The sequence below is a fragment of the Ruditapes philippinarum genome, unplaced genomic scaffold (genome assembly GCF_026571515.1).
Source record: "Ruditapes philippinarum isolate M1 unplaced genomic scaffold, ASM2657151v2 ctg4048_1_1_1_1, whole genome shotgun sequence".
NCBI lineage: Eukaryota > Metazoa > Mollusca > Bivalvia > Venerida > Veneridae > Ruditapes > Ruditapes philippinarum.
The window spans coordinates 87,862-111,774 of record NW_026858644.1 but is presented as its reverse complement, the minus strand read 5'-3'; the positions used below and the strand labels follow the sequence as shown (position 1 = coordinate 111,774).

At 30.9% G+C, this 23,913-nt stretch overlaps 1 long non-coding RNA gene across 1 annotated transcript; it reads left to right on the top strand.

Annotated features, from left to right (window-relative positions):
* The first annotated feature begins 450 nt into the window (after window positions 1–450).
* LOC132753826 (uncharacterized) lies at window positions 451–2,750 on the top strand. The gene is made up of 3 exons (XR_009629020.1): window positions 451–520; window positions 785–971; window positions 1,177–2,750. It is a non-coding gene; the product is annotated as an uncharacterized LOC132753826 (long non-coding RNA).
* Window positions 2,751–23,913: the final 21,163 nt, after the last annotated feature.

Genomic DNA, 23,913 nt, shown 5'->3' with positions numbered 1-23,913 from the left:
ACGTAAATTTTGCTTCTTTAGGAAAAGAAAGTCCATGTCATCATACATCAAGTTAGAAATTTAACAAAATTAGAGAAATTTAACGGAACTAGATTTCAAAACTGATGATGTGACGTAATGATATTATGACGTCACAAAGGAGATGCGAGACGTTACGCGGCAAAATCAGTAAAAAAATAGCTTAAAATCACTTAAAAAGCATAAAATAAAAAGAAATTTTATTTGTTTTACATATAAGATTGAAATATATTTCATTCGTGAACACCAGCTATTATATTTTCACTCGTGGCTACGCCACTCGTGAAAATATTGCATCTGGTGTTCACTCAGTGAACTTATATTTCAATCTTACATGCAAAACAAACAAATATCCTCTATATAAATAAATGTTACCACATGATGATATTTTTCTTAGTCTACAAACTTTAACATTCTATTTTTTAAATATTAGTTTGGTGTGGCTGTAAGAAATGTTCAAGACATTTACGTGAAAGCAATTGAAGAACAATCAACTTTACAGGTCTGTATATATGAAAAGGTTACATTATCATTTAATTTCCAATCGTTAATTTGCTGAGAATAACATTATTTTTTTTCTATTTTTTCTGGTTTTATCTAAAAGTATATTTTATTATATTAAGCTTTCAATATTATAATTTTTTAGTTTTATATTTTGTAAATTTTTCAGATTGATTTATGTTGATTATTTAATTCTCTTGAAAAGTACAAACAGAAAACATGTCATTTCTCAGTGAAAATGTGTTTGATAATAGCTTTATTTCAGATTGAGCTCATTATGGATTTAGAACATATCTGTCAGCTTTTTCTCAATACCCTCAAAAGATTTGATTGTACAAAGAGGTTAAGAAAATGGCTGAATATAAAATTCATGCAGGATCCAAACATGAGTGTACCTCTTAGACGATTAACTTCCGAAGATTGATTAACTCGAAGAAATACGTAAAAAACAAGTACATTTAACTCTACTCTTTGTATTAACCATCACATAAATAAATGCAATTATTTATCAACAAAGTATACCATAATATTTAAAAACAATACCAATATACCAAATGGTATTTTGTTTATTTGAATGAAACTATCTATTTATTTCAAAGGTAAGCTACGAAAGGCAAAAACATTACTTAAAATATATCTAACTTATTCCTTTTTCAGTAAAATTCGCAAAAATTGACCTGACAGAACTGGTGGAAAAGACTTCGTTGAAAGATCTGTATACCCTCATGCAACAGTATAAAGATGAGCCTCCGTTTTAAAAGAAATAGCCTTTACATACAGATATCCACAAAAAAACAGAATCACCTTATAGGAATAGTTATGTAGCGAACTGTATTTCTGAAAACTGTGCAATTATAACAAACTAAATTTTAAAATGGATGCAAGCATGTATATAACCATGTATAATGTAATTGATAATGTAGATTATCAATATAAATATATTTCTGAAAACTGTGCAATTAGAACAAATTAAATTTTAAAATGGTTGAAAGCATGTATATAACCATGTATAATGTTAATTGATAATAAAGATTATAAATATAAAAGTTCAAACAGACACTGCTGACATGGCGTAGCACAGCATTAACCATGAATAATGTAACTGATGATGTAGATTATAAATATTTTTATTATTAAATGTTCTAACAAACATTGCTGACATGGCATAACAAAGCAAAATTTTGATAGTATTGTGTATTTAATTGGGCTATTCATGCCATAGCAGAATATGATAAAACATTTTATTTTACTTTTTTATTTTATTTAATTTACTAACCTTAATTCGTTATGAAATCGAAATACCTTAATGAATTCTATGAAGTAGTTATTCAAATTTCTGTTTTTAATGTATGTTCGGAGCAGGGCTATGCAAATTTGAGTGATTGTTTCTACTCTATCTTACCGGACCTGAAAAACTGTCATTAGACGGGATATATCTACTTATTTAGCGCACCAATCTTAGTTTTCTGACTCAAAGGCAATTAATTTCTTCTATAGAATACATTTTCATAATAACTATTCGTTTTTTATCCGAAATGATTATCTATAGCTTTTCTGAGATTGGTTTTACTATAATTTTTGACTGACTCCGTGGTAATCGCATTCCAATATCATTTTTAAAATAGCCTTTTTGTTTGTTTGCTGTTTAAACACAAACTTTTGCTGTTCAGTTGCTTCTGTTTTCAAACTAATTGTACCAATTTTGTCAACTGCTTGGAAACAAAGTTTTCTACATTTAAAAGAAAAAAATGTATCACGAATGGTGTAATAACAAGCATCATTTTATAATTTTAGATAATTACAATTTAAAAGTGACATTATGTTCATTTTAAATTAACATTGTCATACTGAGCTGTATTTGCTATAATATCTGTTAAAAGATCGATTAATATATAAATGTACAACGGGGATTGACCAATATTTGATTATGACATAAGTAACAATCGATTTATAAAGACCTCCAAACAACTAATATGCCTGCCAAACACTTTTTATCAAAAAACGTTCTCGAGTAATGTGGATAATTGATTATTTTTTTAAGTATATTGACAAAGTGAATATAACTACATACTACAAAATATAAAGTGAATATAATTATAACTTCTTCCTGTACACTCTCCACTAACACTAGAAAACGCATAATGTCAATGTAATAATCAAGATTGAATGTTTCATCATATAAGACGAACGTGTGCAAATTTTACTCTCAAACAAAACTAACAAAACTAATAAAAGTATATAGCGCAAAACATGCGAGGAAAGGTTCCTTAATTATATTGGTTCTTAGTTATTTGCTTATGCTCTGTCTTTTCTTTTCTCGTATTCGTATCATTTACCTGATTTTTGTGTGGGTGTGTTAAGGGATGTGTTGGTGCGTTGCGTGTGCGTGTGTTGAGTGAATGCGTGCGTGCGTGTGTGCGTGTGTGCGTCTTTGCATGCGTGTGTATAAGTTTAATAAGGGTCCATCCGAGCAAATATTATGGGCTTATGTGGCTATGGGAACAATATGTAACAGTTACTATTCTTTGATCTTTTTCATTTCGTAACGTTTTGTGTTTGTTTGTTTGTTTGTTTTTTTTTTTTGTTGTTGTTGTTTTTTGTGAACAATAAAATAGTCACATTAAACCAAAACGTTAGAACGTCCGCTATTTCAGGCACTGAGAGTCCGGATCCCGGACAGGTCACCAATCATGCCTTTCTTTATTTTTATCTAAATATATATGTAAATTTATATATATGTAAATTATGTTAAAATTAATGACTATATAATTAAGTGACATGTAGGCCCAACGTGGCCTGGTGTTGTAAAAACAATATGTATCGTTATTATGTATGTACATAACACAATGTCACTATAATAAAATTTACTTATACTTATCTTATCTTTCTATTTTGTGACCAATAAGAGACTCATATATTACCCCCAAAATTAGGCAAAGTCATGGCATTGATAATGTTTTATTACCTTTTGAGCATATAAATCGAAAGTCAACGAGGGTTGTATCCCTAGCCGTTGTCATTTGTGGAAGATGTTATTACTTTTCATGTATAGATCAAATAAATCTGTGTTCTCCTTCAGACTGAGGATAGGCTTCCGGTAAAGTAAGCTACTTCAGAGAGTTTGAAACCATTCCGTACAATAGTAGTGAAAAGATTCGGGCAAATTATTGCACGGACGCACGAACACACGCTCGAACCAGTGACATTAGCATATTTCTCATCTGAGGATTATTTAGGATAATCATCTCAGTTATAATATTATGACTTCCCGGTCATTTTATAATGACCGGGGTCATCAGCAATTGGATAGAAGTCTCTGCATGTTGCTTTTGATATCATATAGTGGGATTTGAATTTTATTCAAATCGGCGATATGATGACAACCTTAGCAGCTCGTGAATTAAATGTCGTTGATTAATGTAATTTTAGACGATATTTTCTAGCACCGGTACAAAAAAAGATATAGGAGTCCAATTAAGTTGACTTTGTCTATTCAGGAGCACCGTGTCAAATAATATAAAATGAGTCTGTAATTATGAACACTTTATCTGACTTAATATCTCATATCATTCTTTTCATTCTATTTTTGTTGCATTGAAAAATATTATTAATCAACTGATATATTGTGTAAAGAGGTATTGCTAATGCAAAACCCGATATGATACTTAAAGCTTGCAATCTAGTCTCAAATTATCTTAAAATACTACGTTTAATTAATTGATCTACAAATTACATAATTTTAGATATGAAATGTTTTATGATGTAAAATATCCCAACAACGACTTTAAAAGTACATTAAGCAAGATAATTGGAACCATATATAAATTAATCAGGGTTTGACAATGAATCTTCGCTTACGCTTATGCATTTGTATGTAACTATGTATAATTGTGAGACAAAGGGGTAGGATCTGTGTGGAAGATCTTATTTAAAGAGCTCATTTAGTAAACAATTTTATTTATTTAATGTGTTGTTTTTGTTGTTCTCAGATCGCATGATGGAGTTTGACATGTTTGTTGTCTTTATCATTTAGAGTAATATTGATGAATATTTAGATTAAACAAATACATAATGTCATTATGTTTATTAATACGTTTTCATAAAATTGTAAGAAAATATGAAATGTGTTATTTGTTGTTGTTTGTGTTGTTGTTAAAATTTTACGGGGTTCGTTTTGTATATTTTTGTCCTGACAGTAATGTGATCTGTTAATGACATTGGAATAAAAAGCTATACCTTTACAGCACCACAAGCGCCCTAACCAAATAGTTGTAAATGAGAGCGTTTGTCAACAAAAGTATCATTTATTGGAATACTCCATGATATATTATTATTGACAATTCATCTGCATTATTTTCCAAACAGCCCTAAATCATTTAATAACGTTCCATGACTCTGTCCATTGTTTTGAGAATACGAAACTAATATGTCAGGGAAATATATATACCCATTATTGATCAATAAACTAAAGCTAATTTCCATCATCACATTGTCCAACGTGACAATGTCCTCGTGACGTGTATAATTCATGTTTGTTGTGTGGACACGACACTCCCTTGCTGATTTTTACTCTTAAATTGAAAATATTATTCAGTGCAATTGTGAAAACTATAGATGAGATCGTATACAAATTGAGAGCACAAATAAAATGTGCAGTAATCTGATACAATGAAAAAATATTTATACATAGCAAACATTATGGCAAAGTTCTAAAATAAAAACAAAAGATATTATAATAATTTAACCGTAGGTTAAAGTTTCCTAAAATATAATAGGAAAATATATAAAATTATATCAATTGTTTGATTACACTTCTTTTGGTTTCATAGAAAAACAGGACGTAATTCTGTTACAAGTAAATCGTATGATTTAATATAGTTTAAAGCTGATCCCAAGTTAAAATTAATACATCATTTTAAACTATAGTGACATCATCTTCCCTGTATTGCTCATAACTTTCAATCGATTTAATATATATGCTTGAAATAAACCTAAATGAGCTTCTCAAACATCAAATTGTAAGAACGTGTACAATATAGAATAATTTGCATTGCAATCCTTGTCTATAAATGTCAATCAATTTAGGTATATGAGCCTGAAGACGAATAATAACTAGATGAGTTACTCGTTATTTACTTCAAGCAACAGAAAATGAAATATAACAATAACAATATTTGACATGCCGCACTAGCATGTTTATTAACAATGATTGATAACTAAAAACCTTATTGAATTTAACATCTTACTTTTTTAGTTTTACAAACAAAAGAAAATATAAATTAATATTAAGTATCAATCATTTACATTGTTTTGATAACATTGTTGTTTATTCGGATAAAAACACGAAATATTGATATTGTCTACCGTTTCAGGGGGGAGGAATATTGCACTTTAGTCAACATCCGGAATCATAATAAAGTTCACTGCAACCAACAATATGAGTTTGAATACTTTAAGAAATATTCTCAGAAGAAACAGGATACAATTTACAATATAAGATCCTTAAAAGACACCTAAGTTAACATTTTATTAAAACTAAGACATTATGGATACTGGTTTGTGTACCTATATAAATAACACTTATTCATCATAATAATTTTAATTTCATCACGTCTTAGAATGGTGGTGGCAAGAAATTCATTTTATGCCAATAATGCAGAGCCAAATTTTGGTGTTCACTGTTTGTTATATAGTCAAAACATATTTTAATTTTTTTCTAACAATTATGAATGTTTGATAATTCTCATAAAGGATTAAGCATTGTATGGTTATTAGTCTAATGCTTTATATGCAATATGAGTTTCATGAAATGATGTCTTCTCCCAAAAGTAAAAACAATATTATTTTTACAAGTTTGTATTGTCATTCGCCTCATAAAACTTAAGAGACGCATATATTTCTATAAACATAGAGAATGGCTTTGCAAACTCAATTATCGTCTTGAAAAATATGCTAAAGCCATATATTTAAATTATGTGAATGAAGGCAACTATCATGCACCATTGTCTAAGAAGCTAAACGTCGATCAATTAAGATGAATATGTCTGACGTAAACTTGAATTCTTAATTCTTATTTCATGACATTGACCCATAAAATGATTTGCTTATCGATAAAAAAGCCCATAAGACCTTCAACATTATAATTTTTTTTATTTCTAGAATCTTCTTAGGTCTAAAAATATGAAAAAAATGTGCCATTAACCTGGACCTATGGTTTTACAATACCACTTTGTTTACAGTTTTCTACCTTCATTACTATAATGTCATATTGAGTGCTACTCTCTACAAAACTATCGTTCTATTAGTATTGTTATGGTGAACTTAGATAAAGGAATTCTTTAAATTGTGTTTAGATGATATTCAAAGGTACATATTTTTTATTATAAAAGTGATGTCGATAACCCGTAAAACTAAAAGTGCACAAAGGATATTGTCTGCTGCGGTAATTCAACACTCATCACAATATCTGATATAGCCGTAAGTAAATGACTGTGAATTGTCAAAATCACTTTATATCATGTAGACAGTTTTGGTAAATCTCTGTGTTATTAGAGCGTATGCTATATCATCAATACTTTGAATCTTACGTTTACTTTAAAAGTATCATCGGATTTGTGAAATAATAACATTGAGTTTGCTGTGTTATGCTATTCCCCCCAAAAAAGAAAAATAAAACCTTAAGGAACGCCTATAAAAGCCAATTTCAAAGGTTTGCAGATTCTGTTTGATTGCCCCTGGTTACCGACAGTTGCTGGAATTGCAAAGTACTGTCCATCTACTAGTACCGACTTTAATCTAAAAAAATATTTACAACTAAGCTGTCTACAAAGTGATGAGTCGACTTGTTATTATAAAGGTTATCAAAAAATATATAAGATATAGGAATTCTCTTTACTATATATTTTGGCATAAAAGAACGAAATCAAATGGCAATGGCCTTAGATATTTTATATTAAAGCTATCGTTGTACTAAGCACATCATTATCAATTCCAAGTTGTATCTAATTGGATAGGACAACATCTCTTGACAAGTCTGGCAGGGCTCATTTCCACTACCATCTGGTTTGTGTCCTCAAGACATGTATAAGAAGTTAAGGAGTTCCTTTGCATTCTGTAAACAACACTCGCCCTTGTTGATTTTTTTTTTCTCATATAAGATATTATCGAGTGGAACTCGTTTGAACAGTATGGATGAGATCGTTTAAAAATTGAGTACAAGAATAAAATTTGCAGTAATCTGTTACAATGAACAAATATTTATACCAAATATTCATAAATTCAAACAAACGTTTACCTTTAATGTTAGTGAATAAATCAGTGTTAATAATAATATGATTTTATAGAAAATACGAGAAGGAATAAGATTAAATTCTACTCATTTTCACGTAAGATCATATATAACATTCAATATGTTTAATGTAGTTTGATTACTATATTAGTAGTTAACAAATTCGACAACTGTACTGAACAATTCTTGGTGAATCTTATGCAATTTATATGCTTGCATTTATAATGACTTACCTATAATGCAAAAGACGATCACGAACAGTGTTTGCAACTATACAGACAAACTCCATAATTATTTCTGTTCACACACTTTATTGTCCAAAAACCTTCCGTCTTCTTGTTTTAAGAGCCCTCTTTTAAATTAACAGGGAGCAAAGAGCAAAGCCTAAATAGTGCGCATCTTACAATTTTCAACTCGGAAGACATTAAAACAATAACAGGCCAATAACGTGAAAACATGCATGCCTTCATAACGCAAATACTCGTATGTTTAATAAAGTAAGCCCACTTTTGTTCATGCGATGAAAATAATATGAATGACTTCATTATAGAATTACATTCAATATTGTTTTCGTTCAGCCAATAAAGTATTCATTACCATTATCTTATTTGATCGCATTTAATTTGCTCAGATGTATCGAGTACTCGATACGCACGCCATCCGCATATTCAAAGGTATAGATGAATAACCTTCAAAGTGTAAAAAGGGTATTCACACATCAAAACAAAACTATTTTACATAATTCATAAGTTGTTGATTTGTTATTGAAATATGATCGTTCTGTTTTTTTTAAGTATGAAAATCCATATGTTATGTATGTGATAATACGAATCAATAACAAGGCCATTTACCCCCTAAGTAAGGTAATGCCTTTTTCGAAATTAAGTCTAATAAAACTCTAAGTCTTACTTAGGTAAAATAAAATGCCTAAACTCGTTTGTTGAAAATGAACCTAAGACTGTGTTCAGACTGTGGTCGTATTTCCTAATATTTTCCTGACCAGATTGACAGAAATATATCATTTATTCAATAAATGTAAATAGAACGATTAATAGTTGCAAAGTATGCATGATAAAACGGAAATAAATGTCAATAACCTAAGACAATAAAGGTTTAAGCTCACATTTTTCTGTATACAATATAAGATATTCGGTGTTTGACCTGATTGGACAAGGCAATATTACAATACACGTCCTAAGGCTAAATTTCAACATCACTTTGTTAATGTTCTTCTGATTTAAAAAGATCTTTCTTATTGCTGGCGTTATTTATGACTATAGCAGTAAATGGCGGATGGTATAGGTGACCTTGTTTTATGTTTACAACAAACCGACTGATCGTTTGTCCTAAATAGAGGTACATTTTCAGGTCATTTATATATCGATGTTAGACACAAGTTTTTGGTCCATTCTGTTCATTGTCAATAACCTTTTTCTAGAGAACGGCAGTGTCTGTTCAACCAATAAACTATTCATTACCAACATCTAATTTGATCTTATTTAATTTGCTGTGATGTGTTGAAAACGCCGTGTATCAAGTTCTAGTCTTCTCTGTATGGAAACAACTTTCAAAGGGCAAGAACCTTATTCAAAGGTCTGAACAAAGTTGTACATAATTGATAAGTTTTCATGTATTTATGTACTTTTGTCTGTATTTATGAAGAAGAAGACGTGTTTGAATATATCAATGATAAGGCCATTCACTTTACGTAACAACATGTGTTGCCAAAAGGAATGAAGAAACCAACTACTTCTCTTAAAACAAATAATTTTTTTTTGGTTTTTGATTGTATACCAAGTAAATGTACTAAAACCACAAAATAATAGAGAAATAAAGAATTAATCTAGAAAGATGAATTGAAAATGTTGCAAATGCGGTTTGATAGAGCAGATTTATAGACGCTACTGGAGAATGAAAGCTACCGTTCACACCCCCTAACACCGGCTTAAAGATAACTTAACATTTAAATATGAATTAAACAGTACATGTGTGCGCTTAACCGGAAAACAATGGGCAAAACTAAATAAAATGGACTTGAAAGAGGGTATCAGAGGTTATAAAGCTTGCAAATCACAAATAAACTCTCAAAAGAAAAAAAAAACAGGCAACATATCCTGAATTGATCAATCAGTATTCAAGTACGATCAAAAAAAAACAATAAATCTTCTAAAAAGTGAAAGAAAATCACCTAAACTCGTAGGTTTAGAATAAACACATGACTGTTTAGTTAAATTACCGTCTGTTATTATAAAAGCTGGTCAGAATGACAAACAATTAAAACTTTTTTCAATTAATTTATATATTCAACATATCTTCTGTTACATTCTAGTGTTGTGTAAAGCAGTTTTATATTATGGCGTAATACTATGCCAAACATTATGTGCTTCTAAGGTATGTATGTGTCAGATAATCTACCCGCATTTATTGTCTATATGGCAAAGTGCATGTCTAACACTCAGAATTGCCATCCGTACACATTGAAACAAGTACAAACCAATTATAAAGTCAAAGTGAAGCAGACTTTGTGTTAATTGTTTTATTTGTCCAAATGTTGTTCATGTGATAAAAGAATTGCAAATAATGCTATTGCTAGAAGTGCATCCAAGAGTGTCTACTTTGCCATTTAATTATTCATCACCATTATCTAATTTGAGCTTTTCTAATTTGCTGAAATGTGCCAAAACACTATAGATCATCCGATTATCCCAATTATGTCTGTGTCTGAATACAAAATTCAATGGGCGAGAAGCCTATTTAAACATCAAAACAAAATGATTATACATATTTTAGAATTTTTAGTCAGTAAATATTTTTGTCGATAATTTGGAAGGAGCTCCACTGAGATTCAAAGTCATTGAAACAAAAAAGGAATAAGGACATTCTTAGTTAATGTACATAGATTAAATGTGGCGCTTAAAGGCCCATTTAGTTACACATGTTATAGTTTTAATTTTTCAAAAGCTTTTTATTTTTGGTGTCCTTTCTTTGCACAAATGTTTAAGAAAATTTCTGAAAGTCAGTCGGGTTTTAAGGACTGATCAACGATAGATAACGCATTTATTTTAAAATCGATTGTTGATCGTATGTTAAGAAACAAAAGATAAAAATTGTATGTTGCTTTTGTAGATTTCCAAAAGTGCTTTGACAGCTTTGTGGGATTTATTAAAACAGAAAGTTATCAAAGGAAATTCATTTAAATCACTCCAAAGTATGTATGAAGGTGTTAAGGCATGTATACGCTGCAATGGCTCAAGAACTGTTTATGTTAACAGTACTGTGGGTTTGAAGCAGGACTGTTTGGCAAGTCCGATTTTGTTCTGTTTTTTCATTGATGAACTGGAACGATAATTGAGAGTAATGTACAAGGCATACAGCTTCATCCTGATATACTAGATTTATGCGTGTTAATGTTTGCTGATGATGTAGCCTTCATGTCGGAAAGTGTAGTTGGTCTAAAAAAACAATTAGATGGTTTATCAAAATTTTGTACTGATTATAAGGTCAAGGTAAATGAAGCAAAAACGACCATTCAAGAATGGTGGCTTGTTATCAAGACATGAAAAGTGGTTTAATAGAAACACAAGATTAGAAGTTGTTAACAATTTTTGTTACGTAGGTTTAATGCTGACACAAAAATTGTCTCTGAATTCTATGGTCCACGAACTGTGTGTAAAAGCAAAGCGGCGTGTATTGATATCTTTTTAAAATTCATTGTATCATCATGGCCAATTTACAAATACTGTCTTTTTAAAAAAAATGATATTAAAAGTTGTCCTAAAATTTTTGAACTTGAACGGGTACAATATTATGCTTGTAAAAGGTTTATTGCGCAAAACAAAAATCATCAAATTGCATTGTTTTTGGTGACTGCGCTTGGTAACCATTATATGTTAAGACTTACAAAAGAGTTATAAGATATTGGTTGAAAATTATAAAGATGTCTAACAAAAGAATTGTAAAATAATGTTATATAATGATGCTTAATGATGTCTCAAATGGTTACATCAGTGAAAAACTGTTTAGAAAGATACGGATTTGGTTATGTGTGGCTTCTGCGGACGTTTCAAATTCTAAATTTTACCAGTTCATGTTTAATATTGAATTCTGCGGGGGCGTGGACAGTAGTTTGCACCTGACAGTACCGTTCATGAACAGGCTCAATCAAACCGAGCCTACAACATTTTCAATTTTGCCGCGTTGGGCTTTCTTAAGGGATTCTTATTTCACTCTATTTTAACCAAGGTGTACACAATGAAAATGCATTTTTAATTTTTTTAATAAATAGAGTGAAAGATATAAGCCTTCAAGAGTGGAATATGAATGTTGACGATAATTTTAAGTTAGAGAGATACAAGTTGTTTAAAAATAGTTTTCCTTTAATGCTTATTTAAATGTTTTGGATTTGAAAAAAGTTCGATTCGTACACACAAACTTTAGAATTGGCAGTTTAGATATTGAAATAGAAAGGGGAAGATATACATATAACCAAAGAAATGAACGAATTTGCAAAGTGTGTGATTAAAACAATGTTGAAAATCAATATCATTTCTTACATATATGTGACTGTTATTATGATTTACGCAATAATTACCTGCCAAAGAAATATAACATGCAACCAAACTTGAATAAGTTTTACATAATTATGTCAACAACAAATAAATATCTTATTAAATATGTCGCTGATTTTTGTATTATGCATATGAATAAAAACAATATCAGACTGCAAAATATATATTATGATAAATTGTTGTATTAAATGGTTAATTGTTATGCACTTACTATGTTCTGTAAATATATTGTGTATTTTATTTTGCCTGGGCTGGAGGCCAAAAAGCAAATAACTTTTGTCATTGCCATACATGTTCTATAAAGTTACTCAACGGCTAAATAACTGAGACATGCTGTGCTTCTTTCTTATTCGAAAACAAGTACACTTTTAATGATATAGCGTTTTGTATGGAAGTCAAAAGCCATGTTTTTACCTTTATCACAAATTATAATACATAATTCAATGATTTTCCCTTTAGGCTTTTCCCGTCATACTTACTAGAGACTTAAGACCATTTTTAGTTAAAAACGCGAATCGCTATTATTTTTAAGGTCACTTTTACAATTAGAATGGTTATCTTGTATATTAAACGGAATAATCAAATAATACTATAATTAGTTTTGCATACAAGTTATAAGGATCAATGATCATACACAAATACAAATACTTTCAGTCTCATATTCAATTTGACAAAAAAACTCAAGGGATTTTAAGCATAAAACATGCTAATTTAAACAAATATTTTTTTTAAAACTTAATGATTTTGATAAAAAGATTTTGTGTTGGGTTTATTCGAAAGATATAGTATGTTGAACAAGCCTCATAATTAAAAATAATATAACGACTAAATAGTCTCATGGTAAATACAACATAAACATGTTTAAGCGCTTGAAACCCTTGAAATAAAATTAAAATTTAATAAATCAATTTATAAGAATTGATCAGAAGGATTATAAAGATCAGATCTTATAAATATTTATGAAGATAAGAGTTGATAAAATGGTTGACAAGGTAGAAAAGTCTGACATGCATATCGCAGATTAAAACAAGAGACGGCATCTCAATGAAACAAAAGTAGTGCGTTACGTCGGTCTGTTCAGTATTTTTTTATTGAACAGAAAGAAGATAAAGGGAAGTAAATAACACTAATGATAAAAGATGTTAAGTACTTTTTACTTGCCTTTCTGAAGACCGTATATAATTGAAAATGAATACTCTATATCTTATTTGAATGTTTACATTTTACCGTCATATCTTATTCATTCTTAATCTGCAGACCTTAAATAAAATGATAGATTCAAGGAAGTGTTTGTGTTACTCTTTTAATCTTATGACAATAAAGCATTTGTTTTGATGACAAAAAAGTAAAGAAAATTTGCTCCAATAAAGCCGCGAACTAAAGAAACGCATTACAATAAAATCAAGTTATAATGTATCTCGTAATGGAAATAAGTGTTGACATTATATGAGAGTAATTCATATTATAATTTTATTTAATTTTATTCTTGTCTACTTAATCTACCCTCAGCCATATTTCATTAAGCACCATTTGTAACCAATGAAGTGTTTTAACCATCACCTTGCTTAATCTTATTAGTCTCTCTCATCAGTATAGAGCAACGCCAGCTTGTACTATCATGCTATTTTGAACTCTAGACTACCTTATTTTATTTCGATGGTCAGAGCTGTACAATCTCAAATGCAGATAATAAACGCTATTGGGGTTAAAATATTAATTTCATTGAGTCCACATCATAATATAATGATAATTTATGAAATTAAATATTTCGTACATGATTCAATAAATAAGGTAAAAATAAATGAATTATTTCTTTCAGTAACATTAATTTGTTTTTTGGTTAATAATAACGCACTGGTTCAAACGACCAACTAAGCACGAATTAAAAAGAACAAAAGCATTAAGAACAATCCCAAGTTTTAAGCTCTACGTCATTAATTAATTTGCCCTTTGGATATATCTATTGTTGAGACAAAGGAGTGAGGGTCATATGATTTCTCTCTATTTAAAAGTACGTTGATAATTCAAATTTCCTTTGATAACGTGATAGACTGATGTTTAAAAATTAGCGTTACTCATTACATATTTATGGTTATACTGGCTCTGTTTTTGTAGTGTCTTTTTATTCAATATTCTATTTTGCCAAACCGAAAGAACATGGGCGCATTAAAGCATGGAAGAATAAAAAGGACCTTTATGGAGAAGTTAATGAATTTATGAAGAAGTTAATGAATAAAACATATGTACGATTCTTTTAGAACAGCTTCGGTATCAAGTCATTACAAAGTGCAGTCATATATTATCAATTTGGCTTTTTCAAAAATCAAACATTTATTAAAACAAATACCCTGTTAACAAAAATTAAGTTAGAATTTCTTGATATAGCGAGGCTAAATTGTCGTAATTGACCAGCAGTGTTTCCCCTTTATGATGCATCATTTGTTTCAGCAAAATTGATTTTTTTTATTGTTTACATTGTTTTACCTTGGGATGAATAAAAGATATGGAAAGAGATGGAGCAATACATCATTTAGTTTATATCAACCAAAAGGCAGTGAAAATGTTTAATCAGATGTGACTGTTGTTACAAATGCATACTGACTCTCATCTCATCTTATCTCAAACTACCTTCCTACCTGCCTGCCATTCTACCTGCCTATCAATCCATCCATTCATCCAGTTTCTTTCTTTTTTCAAACCGTTTACCTCTTTTTGAGGTTATATGAAAGTGGCATGCCCATAATAATTGTGAGTTAAAATTATTTGATTTTTCCATAACTTTTTTAATGGTATATTTTGCTTCGAAAATATGATCAAATACCACCATGATTATGTAGGAAGCAACATGTTCCCGTGGCTGTCAGACATGCATTTGAAATAAACAGATTTGTAATATGCTAAACAACCCGTGAGCGTTTTTAGCGCGATGTACTTAGTTAGTAGCTTATCAGAAGGCTTTAAAACTAATACACACTCTATATAATGGTGGATATTACCGATTAGACTGAAACTATATTTAGATGAAAGCTGCTAAATGATTGACAAAATGCAACAGAGGAACACAAAGCTATATTAACTGATTTAGATTTCAAAACCATGTACAATAACAGGCATCTTAAAATTCAAAAACAAATTCAACAAGCTGTAATAAAAAACAAACTCTATTTCTATCAAATTTCCAAATTGAATTTTTTTAACTGTCATTTTAATTCGTGAATAATTGCAATTTTTGCAACAAGCAATCAAACTAAGAATGGCTTTGTATTCACCTGCATTAATCATGCAGAAAGAATTTCACCCTATGGAGAATGATAGTGTTTTATTTAATGATGCAATATATAGCTGATGGAATAATTCTATGGGTCTTGAAGCAATGCTGAAGAGCAATCCTACTTTTGTAGAGATTTCTTACAACGACACAGTGCGTTGAATAACACATACATTTCATATATGAACTTATGAATTCAAGAAACCATAATTCCATAAAACAAGTTACAGTTTGTATGTTTTCTTTCTTTATTTTTGGTAAGATTTTACGTCGCATAAACACAGTATAGATCAGATAACGATTTTCTAGCTTTACTGGCAAGGGAAGACCCAAGGTGCCCTTCCGCTCATTATTTTAGGCACTACTTGGCATCTTAGTAGAACCACCGGCGTTTTGTACATTGTTAATGAATAGACATTGTAAGTTAAATCGACAATTAACATAATACATATTAAAGCAGTATGCCTCCAGATTCATGCATTTTTTTAAAACAGAAAATCCAGTTCGTATTTTTAAAGGAAACATACTTAATACTAGCTTTGTTTTAACGTTTAAAGTAAATTATAATTTCTTATTATTTACTAAAATACACTTATTAGTAAGTAGGGATAAAATCTTAAATCGTTGACCGTTACTGAAAAATTAAATTATTAAAACATACTCAACGAATAAACATTGAACATGAACACACCAAAGGATACTACTTTGAAAAAGGAGCAGACGTTTTAATCGTAGTCATGTGAAAATGCATTTTATAAAATAAAGCAGGTACGGAATGGGCTAAAGACAATGTTTCCTTATATTACGTCAATGGTCATTTTAAGGCCGTGTGCTCGAATATAGTTCAAGTAAGTGCTCAGCATTTATCAGGTAGAATATGTTTAAACAAAACAATTGCAAACAAGAAATTGAATTGTAGTCTGGCACAAGTACATATAGAATCATCGATCCCAAACCACCATCACCACAACGAATGCTTACAGTAGTATATCAATTCAAATTAAACCATTCGTTGTTATTAATTTCCCTTTTTTTTATTTTTATTCCGTTGCGGTATTTCAAGGTATAACTCGATATATTTTAAAAAGGGGAAATACACTCGTTCCCCTTTTTAAGGCACTATTTTTACATTATTTTCAGCTAAAGTAATGGTATTGTTTTGTGAAAAGTAAAAGGCAAACAGCTAAAGTAAACATCCAATTTTTATTTTTTGTTTCTTTTGCAAATGTTTTCGGGGGAACCGTTCCCCCGAAGAACAAAAGCCATGTACAGAATACAACATGATTCGATAAATAAAAAGCAATTTTTCAGTATTAAGAGATACATTATGCTTACGGGGGAACCATTCCCTCATCAAAATAAAAGAAAATGTTAAAACTTATCTTTAACACATACTCTAAAGTGTTACCAGTAAGAGGGAACCGTTCCCTCATCGAAATAATTTTTTTTTTAAACTTAAGTATGACACATTTTCTAAAGTGGAACCGTTCCCCCTTAACAAAACAGAAATAACAATTTGATAGAATAAAATGCAATAATTTAGAAATTTCGAGCAAGTTTACCCGTAAGAGGGAACTGTTCCCTCATCGAAATAAAAAATAAATTTCAAAACTTATCTATGACACATTTTCTAGAGTGGAACCGTTCCCCCTTAACAAAATAGATATAACAATTTGATAGAATAAAATGCAATAATTTAGAAATTTAAAGCCATGCTAGTGCTTTTCTTAAGCTGAATTTTTTCTGGTTAAATTTTCTAAGGAGGATTTTTTTCCCTCTACCCTAACTGTTTTCCTCCTAAGAAAATTTGCATATTTCGCAGCGTATTCCTGCTTATAGGAGGAAGTTGTGATATGTAAACCTGAAATGCCTTAGACGGATTACGCCTAGTAGCTAGGCAGAATTTCTGCTTTTTTCAGGGCGGAAGTTTTCGTACGGGTCATCTTAATAAAAATTTTAGTAAAACCAGTTATGAAGATGTGATTCCTTTAATATTATCTTTATAAAAATTGCCACATTTTAATTTACAAATAATAATTTTCAATTTCTTAATTTTAAAGCTTTCGCAAAAAATGGAAAAACAAAGATAGTAAAATATGGTATACTATGAAACACACCTATTTGCCAATATCTGTGACAATTAATTTCATGTTTAACGAAATGGACCCCAAACCCTGGGACGGAAACAAAATTATTTAAGAATTTTTTTAAACAATGAAAACAACATCAGAATTTAATGTTTTGGAAAACAAAACCCAGATTTTTTATTCTACAATTGATTTAAAAGTACATGTTTTCTACGCTTAATAAACCTAGGACTGTTCAACACTTTGAACTTTAAATGGCATTTTCTGGCAAACTCATCCATGAGAAATGGACCTGAACTTGGGATTTTAATACATCGCAAATATGCCCCAAACGGCAAAGCTCATCACATCCGATCCTTCTTTGGATCCCCGTATTAAAATGGCACCCATGGCAGGACCCTGCCAGGTCACATCAAAATGACTCTCTAATTCACTGTCCATATAGTTTTTCAGTGTCCCGAATCGATGAACTTTCATCACTTACCGGCTTTTTTTTGATTATTTTTCATTTCTTTTTTAGTTTCTTTTTAAATTTCTTTTTCCCTTATCTTTTTAACCTTTTCTTCCTCTTTTTGTTTCTTTTTCATTTCTCGTTCTTGTTTTTTTCTCAACTTTGCTTGTTCTTGTTTTTGTTTTTCTCTGTCCTTAAGCATTTGTAACGCCACTGAACCAGAAATTGCCTTGGGTAGTTTCTGGCGAAGTGCTGTGCGTTGCTTTTTAACGAACTGGCCTCAGGGATACCGAGGTGATGAAATGCAGGAGACACATAGTTTTTGGTCTTAAACAGAAGTTTTTGAAGTACTTGGGGAAACATTGTCTTTGGAAATAGAGACATTGCAGTACTGACTTCGACAGACGTATCAGCATAGACTGTCCTACAATGAGACAGATATTACAGATTATACTAGACTGTGATGGCAAAGTGCCGACACTACAAGTAGTGAACATGAAGTTGTCTTTAGCAACCTCAGACTGAGACAAATTTACATGTATTTAACAATTTTCATTTTCAAACTATAGTATCATTTAATTTAATAGTATTTTCACTGCTGTTTCGTTGAGGGGTATATTTGACTCCCTTTCATTATTAGCTGTTTGGTTTTCCTGTTGCAAACTGCCTCGAACAACCATTTTTAGGGCCCCAATTTAGTTCTGTCTTGTTTGTCATTGGAAGTTAAGGGAAAAAGCCCAGACTGTCGGAAACCCATGGCATCTTTTTTCAATTTTGCAATTTTGTAAAAGGTTTGCCGAAATATTTCGGGAAAACTGTTTTTTTTGAAAAAGGGTTTGGCCTATTCTCAAGCTGCCAAGTTTTGACAGCACCTTAATGCTGATTTTAAAGGGCCCAAAAAGAGCCCAATTGTCCGGGCCCCTGAAAGAAGGGGTTTTTGCTTTTTGGCCAACAGACGTACACTTTTTTTTTTATTATTTTGTAAAAAAATTTTGTTGAGGCGTGACATATTGGTTATGCCGTCAAAAAAAAGATTTGATGGAAAAAAGAAATTTTTTTTTCCTTTGAAAGGGGACAACAGAATTTTTAAAAAATTTGACAAATGTACCGAGCCCATCCAACCATTGGGATTTGGAAATGGGTTCTTCAAAAAACCAAAAGACGGGCCCAAAATTTTCCCCAATTTTTCCCCCTAACAAACCCTTTTGGGGGAAACATACCCCAAATAAAAATTAAATGGGGCCATCACTGAAATTGCGTTTTTGTATTTGTTACAACCGGTGCACTTTAACCTCCCAAAGGGCAATCACGCAACCCTAAACTTGACGGCAAAAAAACCCGGGCCCTCGCAGCTTAAAAACCCCTTTCAGGGGTTTTTTCCCAACTTTGGTTTGGGGGTAGGGGTTTTTTCCTTCTTTAAAAAGGAAAATTACCCCCTTTCAAACCCATTTAAAAGGGAAAAAAAATAGGGGGCCGGGTTCAGGGCCCGGGGGACAGGGGGTATTCCATAAAAAAACCCCAGGGCTTTTTGGAAATTTTTTAAAAACCAAACCCCTTTGCCAAAATTAAATCTTTGGGAATACGTTTTTTTCCTAAAAATCAATTTTTTTTAACCTTCCTCGGGAGTTTTTTCCCTTTTCCCGGGGTAACCGATTTAATATCGAAATTAATTACTAATTCGTTCTTCACGCAGTTAGTTCTGGCTTCTTCCCAGGCGTTGTTGAGCCTCCGGAACCCACAACCACTTAACTTGGTCAAGTAAGGTGTTTTAGGTACACCGTCAGGTTTTTGCTGCCAACTTTTTGCCATGGTACCTGTTTTTTAACCATGTGTATTGCCCATGGCCATTTGCTCTGGCTTGTATTTTACCTTTTTCTTGACTTGAATTTGGGACGACATATCTGTAATAGAAGAAGGGGTGATTATATACACAAATACTGACCTGCTTTACATGCAGATATAGAAGATGTATACGGAAGATATAGACGATAATGACACACACTTGATTCGATCGTAAATTAATACAGATGACAATGACAATTCTATTTGTTCGTAAATAATATAATCTTGAAACCAAAGTTTAAAGTATTTTTTAACACTTACTTTGTAATTTTACCTCAATATATTATTCAAAAATATAAGTCTTAAGAAAAATAAGAGGAGGGGGTCGATAAATGCAGAAAGCATATTTTTATCTGCTATTATCGACCCCCGCGTGATCAACTGCAGGTTTGTTAGAGATAATCAAAATGGAGCCGAATGGAAGCTGTGCATGTTTACAATGACTAAATAACATTATATCAGTAATCAAACACATTTTAAGTGCATTTTGGTGTGAAATAAATGACACACCTAACTTTACTCGCCCAGTAAGAAGCAATTCTTTAGTAACAAACGTTCGATACAGATTCAGTTTGGTGTTCAAAAGAACGCGGTAGTGAAAAATAATTGACGTCATGTAAATTGTACACGTCATATAAAGCATACACTAAATGAAAGTAAACGGAACTAAGTAAGGGGCGGGTGTCGATAATTGCAGGGGTCGCCATTAACGTTTCAAATTGCATATATTTTATTAATCTGAAGTTGTTCTCGCAGCCCAGCAACTGGAGACGATTTCATTTCCTTGAAGTTCCTATTAATCATTGTCATAATTTACAAAGATGTCATAAAATAGAAAGAACACGTCCTTTATACATTCTTTTAAACCGGTAATTTGAGGAATATTGCATTAAGCTGTCTAAAAATTATGCATCTGTCAGCTGGCATGCAATGCAACATATCCTGTAATCTGATCTTTTTCGTTACACATGATAATATAATACATAATTTGTATTTAATAGGGAACAGTTATCGAATATTGTCTCAGTTATATTTCTGTTTCACTGACAAGTAGATCGTGAACCAGGAAACACAAAAATACAAACTCAAACAAAAGAAATATATTTCTTCTCTCTCATATGTAATATCATCAGGATAGTATTTGGTATTGGCTTTAAACAACGAATTAGGCCAGCTGTGGCAAATGACTTAAGGAAACGACGGGTATAAATTAGTGTTATAAACACATGGGCTCATAAGTTATAGACCTGTAGTTGTGTATACTTTTGTTAAGAAAGATCAGCAATGTTAGGTGTAATGAATCACGGTATTACGTACTATTCAATGAACAAAAGAAGCTATGCACTCTCCAACAAATTCATAAATTTATCAAATCATTGTTTAACATTGAGACTGAACCGAATCAACAAGTTTCAAAAATGTTTAATCAACATCATTATATGCATATTTTAAGGAAGTGAAATGATTTGTTCTTGCGTTTAACAATTTTACAGAGTCCTGGTAACTTAAAAGTAGCCACTTTTGAAGTGTCTTGATGTGTTTTATTACGCAAACACATTGTCTGAGGCTTGTGCCCCTTTGAAACATTAAGTAATATGATGGGTACGATATTGGTTAAATCGAGATAAATGATCAACGTTGTTTGTCTTCTAATACAATAATTTGAATGAGTTTCCGAATTTGTGGACGTGAGTTTTCATTACCTCTCCATAAAGAACGAACTAAAAATGCCGCAATGTTTAGGCGTAATAATTTGTTTCAGTGTTTGTTAAGACAACCTCGTTTCACCATCTGGAATAGCATTTAAGATTGGTTCAGATAATAACTATAAATATTGAAATTAATAATTGACGAACCATAACTTTTGTGAATTATGGGAGCTTTTTGTGAATATTTCTGCTCCAAAGCATCACTGAAAAAAAATGTATAAATATATGTACAAAGACGAGTTTTGTTTCAATATTTATTGCTAAGCTTTCATTTGTAAGGTCAATATACAGCCATTATTTTGCAAATATGCAACCGATTATAATCTTCCTTTTTAGACATTTATAGACACCCCTCTATTTTATAGTTGTTGTTTTTTGTTGTTGTTGTTTCGCTGCAGTTTATCTAAATTTTCATTAATTTTCACTTGATGTTATAATTTGTCCTGTGATGCATTTCTTCTAATGCATTCCTCTCTATTTAATGTCTATCGTTGGTACAGACTTTATTTAAAAGGGGAAAACAGAGAAAAACGGACTCGAAAGAACATCCTCAACGGCTAAATTCACAAATGTTTGATTAAACATATTATCTTACGATATTGCTTATTGCCAGCTACCGTCCACCAAGCACCGGTTTAAGCATAATTTAGCATGTAAACATTTATTATTATTACCCCTCACTTTTTTCGTAATGTTTCGTAATATATTTTCGTCACTTCTTCATTAAAAATACATATAGTTACATTATTTAATGGTAATTGCAGTATAAAATTATGTCTCCGAACAAATGTTGTCTGTATAAAGAGAATCCTTGTTACCAAAAAGGAAATGCTTTTTCTGTACAATATATTTAACTTGAACGCAATTATTTGCTGGATTAAGTATTTTCCAAATAAACACCAAAATAGATTTTAAGCACTGAATATTTCATTTTTAACAAGTAAACTCACCTTTTAAACTGTCTAAATCATTCGTCAACAAATTTGCTGACGTAATGTATCGCTTGTTTGCATACACTACCAATAACAATCTCTGTCGTCACAATAAGTAAACCATAGCAAAAATCAGCCAATCAATTGTCATGCTCTGACGTGCGGGTAACTAATACTCGCACTCCAAGAAAACGCACTGCGCATGTTTAACTCACATTTTCAAAAGAAAGGTCAACAAACTATGATACAAGTTATTTAAGTAATAAACAAATGATCATTATGTTTCATTTGGTGCATTTATTTACTTTTTGAATTGTATTAGCCTGGGTGAACATTTGAGTGAAATATAATTTACTATAATGTTATGCTAGTTATTTTGTAAAAATGCTTATTTCACTATAGCAGGGTCAGTTGTTAATAGTGTCACTTTCTTGATAACAGGCACATTTATGTACTATCTTGTCATTGCTTTCAAAATTTCACATGATAGTATAGTGACATCTATTGTAAAACACGTCAGATATGATTTATGTAACTTAATTCAGATTGATTGATATCAATTCTTTTTTATTCGTATTACGCTTGAACGCTTATTGCGTATTAATACTGTAAATAACGCCTGGCAAATGTTGGTATTCATAACGAAATCGAAAGATATTATACAAAAAGAAAGCATGAATATACAATGCACGAACGATGCAAAATGATAACCACACAAATCATGAAGTAAGATTTCTTATATGTAAACGTTCCTATGTATGGGCATTACTTTCTTGCAGTAAAGTCTTTTAGAGAAAGTATATCAAATTAATTCAAAGGCATTTATTGCAAAACGATTCTTATAAAAGAACTGTATTCCAATACAATGCTTTCAAGTATATTGCTTCTGTCAGCAAGTATGCCAGATCACCAGTTAACAGATTTGATCTTGAAGGTGAATGTCGGACTTTATTGTTTCACTCGCACGTTAAAAGAAATCTGATCGACATTTCAAGTATTGGTATTTGATAGATGTTCCTCAGACAACATAAAAGGAATTTACAGAGATTTTCAAGTTTCATAGTTTTCTTAAACTTTAAGTAAGATTCCTATTTTAAGAATATGGTATTTGAAGATATATTTTTATTAGCACAGGACAAATATAACACGCAATAAACGCGCATACATCAAGTAAAGTTATAACGAGTTATAAACTTTGAAATAAGTACAAAAGCCAATTAGTTTAAAGGAATGAAAATAATATGCTTTG